This window comes from Meleagris gallopavo, chromosome 15, assembly GCF_000146605.3.
Source record: "Meleagris gallopavo isolate NT-WF06-2002-E0010 breed Aviagen turkey brand Nicholas breeding stock chromosome 15, Turkey_5.1, whole genome shotgun sequence".
Taxonomy (NCBI): domain Eukaryota; kingdom Metazoa; phylum Chordata; class Aves; order Galliformes; family Phasianidae; genus Meleagris; species Meleagris gallopavo.
Genome location: NC_015025.2, coordinates 6,138,518 through 6,145,081, shown reverse-complemented (window position 1 = coordinate 6,145,081; position 6,564 = coordinate 6,138,518).

Here is a 6,564-nt window from a genome sequence, read left to right as displayed (position 1 = left end):
GTTGGTCTCGATGATCTCTAGAGGTCCCTTCCAACCCCTACAATTCTGTGATTCTGTGATCTGGTGCACACAAACCCAGTACCATGTTGGCAAATTGGTTGGCAAAAAACACAAAGTTCTGGTGACAGCACCAGCCAAGAAGCCAGCTATTGAAAAATATTATCCTTTGTTTTGTTTCTGTGTTCTTACCCAATACAGGAGTCAGAGAAGAAAAGATGATCTGAAAATTCAATTCCTCTAGCTGTTGTCCCAAGGCCCTGAAATTCATTTTGATAGCCCTTGACCCCCATGTAGCTCTTCATCACTCTGTATATGGAAAAGCAGTAAGGGGTTGTGGTCTGTCAGCTGTACCAAGCTAGGTAGCTTCCCACTGATGTCCCTCACCCATGCACCAGGAAGACAGCAGACTTCTCTAAGAGGGTCTGCTCAGATTACTGTATGTTCAGTTCCCTGTAGGGAGTAATCACCTACAACAATTCCTGTCTGTTCTTTTTCAGTGAAGTAGCCTCGGTGTTAGGGGAAGGCATTTCCTGGTTTGGTTTTGTTAGCATGTCAGGACTAAGTGGCCTGAGAGTTATCACCCTCAGATGGGCCTTCCACTTCCAGGACCTCATACTTGTCATACAGAGGCACTTGGGGGTTTGCAGCTGGCAAAGAGGGTTTTCATTTGCCATTTTGGGCACAGGCTTGCCTCCATCTGCTCTTTTCCTTTGTGTTCTTGCCTCTACTTTCTTTGTACTCAAAGCTGGGGAGAAAAATGTCTTAAAAAGTAGATGTGACATTTCTTTTTAACACTATCATAATAAACCAGATGATACATTCACCTTCTACTTGTGCATGGCAACGCTGAATTAGGACAATATATAGATTTGCTAATGAACATTTAATTGCCATGGGACTGAAGGTGTCTTGGTTTTTACACTGTAATATCTTTTAGGCTGTGCCTATTAAATCCAAATGAATAAGAAAGAAGTCTTGATAGCTAGAGCAGGAAAAATGATGCGTGTTAGGTGTTCTCATTGAATTTCAATATTATTTGTGGCACACAGCCTGGCTGTTTCTCTGGCTTCGTGGCTGACACGTTCTTTGCCTGCTTAATTTTTAACCTGATCATTTCCTGAGAAGCGCTGCTTACCAGCCTCTTCCATTTACCGAGTAACCTTCTGGAGCCATCCCCGGGCTCCCCTCTACAGTCTTTGAGCCATTTTCTAGGCATGTGATTTTTTTAACACAGAAAGTTACAAAAAGTCACAAGCAAGAGAAAAGAAAAAGAAGGCAACTTCTTGGACACTGAGAGCAAGCCTATGTACACTGGGATCACTTGCAGCAATTTAATGATAACACCTAACAAAGACAAATAAATGCCTGCCCTGTTCTTTTAGAAGGAATAGATTTTAAAAGCTGTGAAATGGCTTGGCAAAGTTACACAGTGAGTGACTGGGGTGGCTTCCAGCCGCATGCTCCAGGCTCCTAAAAAGTTCTGTCCAGTAATTAAAGGCAGTTTTCACCTTGAGCACTGAAGAAAGAGAAAGAAAACAAAAGCAGTTTTAATCCAATGCTTTTTCATTCTCTGCCTTTCTGAGGAAGGGAGATATGGCTGAAGGGAGAGCATTTCCTTGTCCAGCTGAGGTGCCACACTGAAGCAGGCATTCCCCAAAATGTTCTTAATTAATGAGCACTTTAACTGAGGGCAGATTCCAAACCTGAGCAACACCACTGAAACAGCAACTGACTGTAGGTGTGTAGGGCTAGCTCCACAGATGTTGTACATTGCAGTATCTCTATCTGGCACTCAGTGAGTCCTCATGAAATTGAATTGGTAGGCTGGCCAGGAGAATACTGCACAGGTTTTTGGTAGTAACTCCCACTCCCCCACACACAGAAAAAAAGTGCTACATCTTCCATATCCCATTTCTCAGCTGTCTCGAGAACATTTCTCTAAACTGTATCTGTTGTTAGTTTACTCTTAAGAGTATTTTATTCTCCTTGAAATGCTCTGATATTAAAACACTGGAGAAAACTGATGATATTCCAGCAAAAGCCAAATCATGACAGCTGGAATAACCAATAGGAAATGCCATTCATTTTCTTTTCACATGAGACATACCCCTTCAGTGATATGAAATCAGAAAAAGATGCTAGCACTTCTCACTGCCAGATAGGAAAGATGACCAGTGTTGTTGGAGTGAACATATTGGCATTCAACAGTTTGTTACAGTAAGTTCTGATTGCAACTGACAGAGCTTTGTAGGTACACCCTGTTCGTATCTTAGGCTTTTTGACAGGGATAGATTGAATCACAGTGTAATACAAAGATCTGGTAACAGAATCAAATATCACAAGTATCATGACAGTTCTCTATTAATCCTCTCCCTGCAGGAGAAACATGAGCATATTTGAAACACCATTTTGAACAAGAATATAATTTATATCTTAGCAAAGCACCTAAAGGACTTTTTTCATTGATTCTTTTCAAATGTATTTAGCCATCACCAGTGCATAGTCACTAGAATCTATTGGACAGTTCTGAAAGGCCTTTGTTCCCCACAGAACACCAAAACTGAGATTGATGGAACTCTTCCATAAGCAGGTGCTCATGTTTAAGGCTTCTATCAGCTCTAGAATATAAAAAATACAACTGATTCTGGTATTAAAAACAGTTATTTTCCTCCACTGCTTCATTACTGTGTAGTGGTTTATCTTCTTAGGGTGACAGAATGCTTCTAGATCAGATAATGTCTGAACTGAGACTTCACTGAATTAAGTGCAATATTTTGTTGCTCTGAAGGCTCCATTTTTCTAGTCTTTCATAGCATTAAATCCTCAGCTAATATTAACTCTCAGCTGGAAACAGTCTTCTGTTTACCTGCCTGCCACTCCCTATACTGTTCTTTAACTCAGCAACAGGGGTTGTCAAATATATTCTGACAAATATTCATTGTGCTTTACAGTGCAAACCACCTGAAGGTCTGTCTTCACACTCAATGTAAGTCAATGCTTCACTAGCATCATCTTAAAGTAAAGAGAGGGGAAGATTCCCCTGAAACATCATTAGTGTCACCAGAAAATTTCACTCTAATCCTGATAATAATAATAATAAAAAAATACTGCTTTTGCTCTCTTGTTCTTTCCTAGCTTAGATTGTGGAGGTACAAAAAGAAAGCAGTCATTATTGTATACCAAGACCAGGCTTACAAAAGCACCCGGAGGAACAATCAGAGCTGAGAGCAGACAGAGCTGCTTTGAAAATCTGAACCCTAATCACTCTTATTGAAGCATCGAATGGTGCCAATTGGCAAGAAACATCAGGCTCGCCAGCACACTGTACAGAAGCTATTGAGATGCAGTCCATAAGGCATCATTGTCAACCAGCAGAGGTATTGAATGAAAGCAATTCTTTAATTTGGGACACAAATGTACCTAACTGAAATTAGAAGGCATTTAAACCACATAGCCTTTTCTTCCCATTCTAAGGTGATTTTTGTTTGTTAATCCAAGGTAAGGGAGTAATAGCCTTTAATGCTATAATATAATTGTCACAGGCTTCAGGCACAAAATTAAAACACATTTATCTCTTTTGGACAATTACTGACCCACAAGAAAACGAAAACCCTCTGTTTTCATCCCTGAGCATTACTTGTTAATTGGTTCTATGGACATAGCAAAGAGAAATTTCAGCTCAAAATAGTTTGTCAGCACTGCCAACATAAACCTAGGGGATGCCACTTCAGAGCACCACAAGCAAACAGCTATCGCTTGCTTTGCAGATCAGTACCTGTACACTTTATAGTCTATATGCATAAAAGCACTTCAGATCTTCCTCCTATAAGACACAAAGAATGAAAGTCAGTTGATAGTCAAAAACAGACATGAGTTCAGGCTGAACTGCAAGAAAGGAAAGGGGATAATCACAGAAATATTGATCCATTTGGTTAAGGAAAAGTTCTGTTCTATTTTCACTTCTTGCTTTGCTTGCAGTTGAGTGCAAGAACTCTGTCTATACACGTCCTTTTTGCTCCTACAGAATTTTTTTTATCTTTGCAAGGTAAGAAATGTTTTAAAAGCATGCTGAAGAACAATTGTTAAAACAGATTATCTTCCTTCTGTCTAATGAAGAAATGCAATAAGCAAAATTAGAATATGTTTTAGATTTTAAAATACTGAGAGTACTGGATGCTACAACCAGAAATTATCCATGCTTGCTCACTGGAAAGATAAAATGGTCATGCTCTCTTGTCACACTTCTGCAAAGCATCCTTAATGGCTAAATTGGATGATTGGATTTTCTCTGCCTTGTAGAGTGAATACCCAAGTGACACAGAACCATGCTTGAACTCTATACTTCACGCTTGAACTACTGCAGATAGATAAAAAGGAAAATGAAAAGTTACTTGGTGTGCAAGGGCTTGCACAGCTGACAAAATTTAGAGCAGCTTCAAGCTGAGGGACCACACTTATATAATGCAGACAGAGTAATGAAAGGCAAGTACCTTTGCCTTCCCTTCTGCACACAGCAGTTCTGCTGGGAATGGAAATTGGCCAACTCAAGTGATCTTACCCTCCAAATGCCAGGAGTCACACTACGTGTCTATGAGTGTATGTGCCCTCATGGAGCATCTTAAAAATGGACCCCAAAAAAGATTTTCCCTCTTTAACACACCAATAAGCAACTGAATTGAAAAAAATTGTAAGGGAAATCTAAAAGTCAAAGAGTCTTTTCTTCCATCCCAAATCTCTATGATTCATTTTAAAATAAGAAAAACCTCATTTTTTAACCCTAATTTCCTACTTAAGAGTCAGCACACCTTCTGGAAACTACCCAAGGGACTCCAGAGCAAGTCTAGATAACAATGACTGAGTTCAAATAAAGCAGAGATTGGGATTCATTCAGAAACCAGTGCATGAAATTAAAATATTTCATACAGAAGGGCAGACTAATTGACTCAAATCACTTCTGGTAGCTTCCAGCTGTGTGCTAAAGAACCACCGCTCCAACTGTAGAAAGTCAGAAATCTTGTTTAGGTGGGCACAGCATGAATGAAATCTTGTGGTTTGTCACCTGTAGCAAAGAAGTGTGCATTAAGATATTCCTTTCTAAGATATTAGCTTTTAAACTGCAACAGCATCATTGCCTTTATTTAACAACTAACTCTTGCTGAAATCTCCAAGGAACAGACGTCATCTCTGTAAGGAAATAGAGACCATTTCTAAAATGTTGTTTACACAACCCTGGCAGAGCACAGTGTCTGTCTCAGATGAGCCTTCTAGTTAATAACCCAGGAATACTTTACCTATCATACATGTCTGCATCTTTGCAGGCTGTGGTGTTCTTTTTGAATAGAACAATTGTATAAAGTAGAGTATTATTTCGTATCAAAAATTCAGAGTTGATGGCTGAAAATCATTACCTTATGGTTTCTTTTTTTCCTATGGTCACTTTCATGGTGGCTAAGCTACATTATATTTATACCATTTTCAGAGTCTGATTATACTGCATTAGACTCTACATTTGTAGATGGGTATTTTCAACATGAAAACTTAGTGCTTAATCTTATTATTACCCTAGCAGATATGCAGTTCTGGAGCACCAACCAAGATTAATTAGATAGGCACAGTATTGCAAAAATCTCCTCTAGTTTGCTACGTCCATCATTACCGACATTTCTACATTCAGCAAAAGATCTGCTGAAGAAATGTACGTGATTAATGCTGAATAAATCAAGTCTAATGAGATCTCCTGGGAAACCACCTCTCCTTACACAACCAGAGGAGGAACATCAGCTGCTCTTTGTTCAGATGGAAGGGGTTACAGACTGGTCACAAGCTTTGAGAAGAATTTACTTCCTAGCTGTTCGAGTAGCAATTCACTTTTATCCTCTATGATCTGATAAATCCTGGTAAGCACAACAAACCATACACAACTTGCTAACTACAGTCTGTATCACCAATCTGGTGAAAACCCCTATGTTCACGAGACTATGATGGCACTAGAATTTATAAGTATGGATCAGAAAAGCAGTGACTCAATAGTTAGACTGAGATTAAAGGAACTCTCCATACTATCAAGCTTCAGGCTTTAAAGTCTTATAAATCTCCCAGTTTTCCCTACTTTAATTTTTAAGAGAGTTATTACTATGCAGTTTTCAATTTCAGGCAGTTTTGAACAAGCTCCAGTTAGTTTAATTTGAAATGTAAAATAAAACAAACTGCCCCATACAGGAAGCTTCTGCTGGATAATTTGGAAAACTTACTTTTTAACAGAGAATTAATTTTCATTAATATTCTAAGGAAGGTTGTACAGTAGATTTTCTTAATATGGCATTGCAGTGAAAACAGAAAGAATCCCACTGTGTTTTTACTAACAAGTAACAAGACTTTTAAGAGTTAAAGTCCTCCAAAGTGAAAATAATGTTTCATTGCTGACCAAAAAAAAAAAAAATCCAGCAGATTTCAAGAAATCAGAACTTACATGGCTTAAGCTGAGTATAGGTAGGAAAAGAATGAATTCCTTGGGGCCACATGTTACTGTGAAGGAAATAAAGCTGAACGAGTCAAACAGAGGGA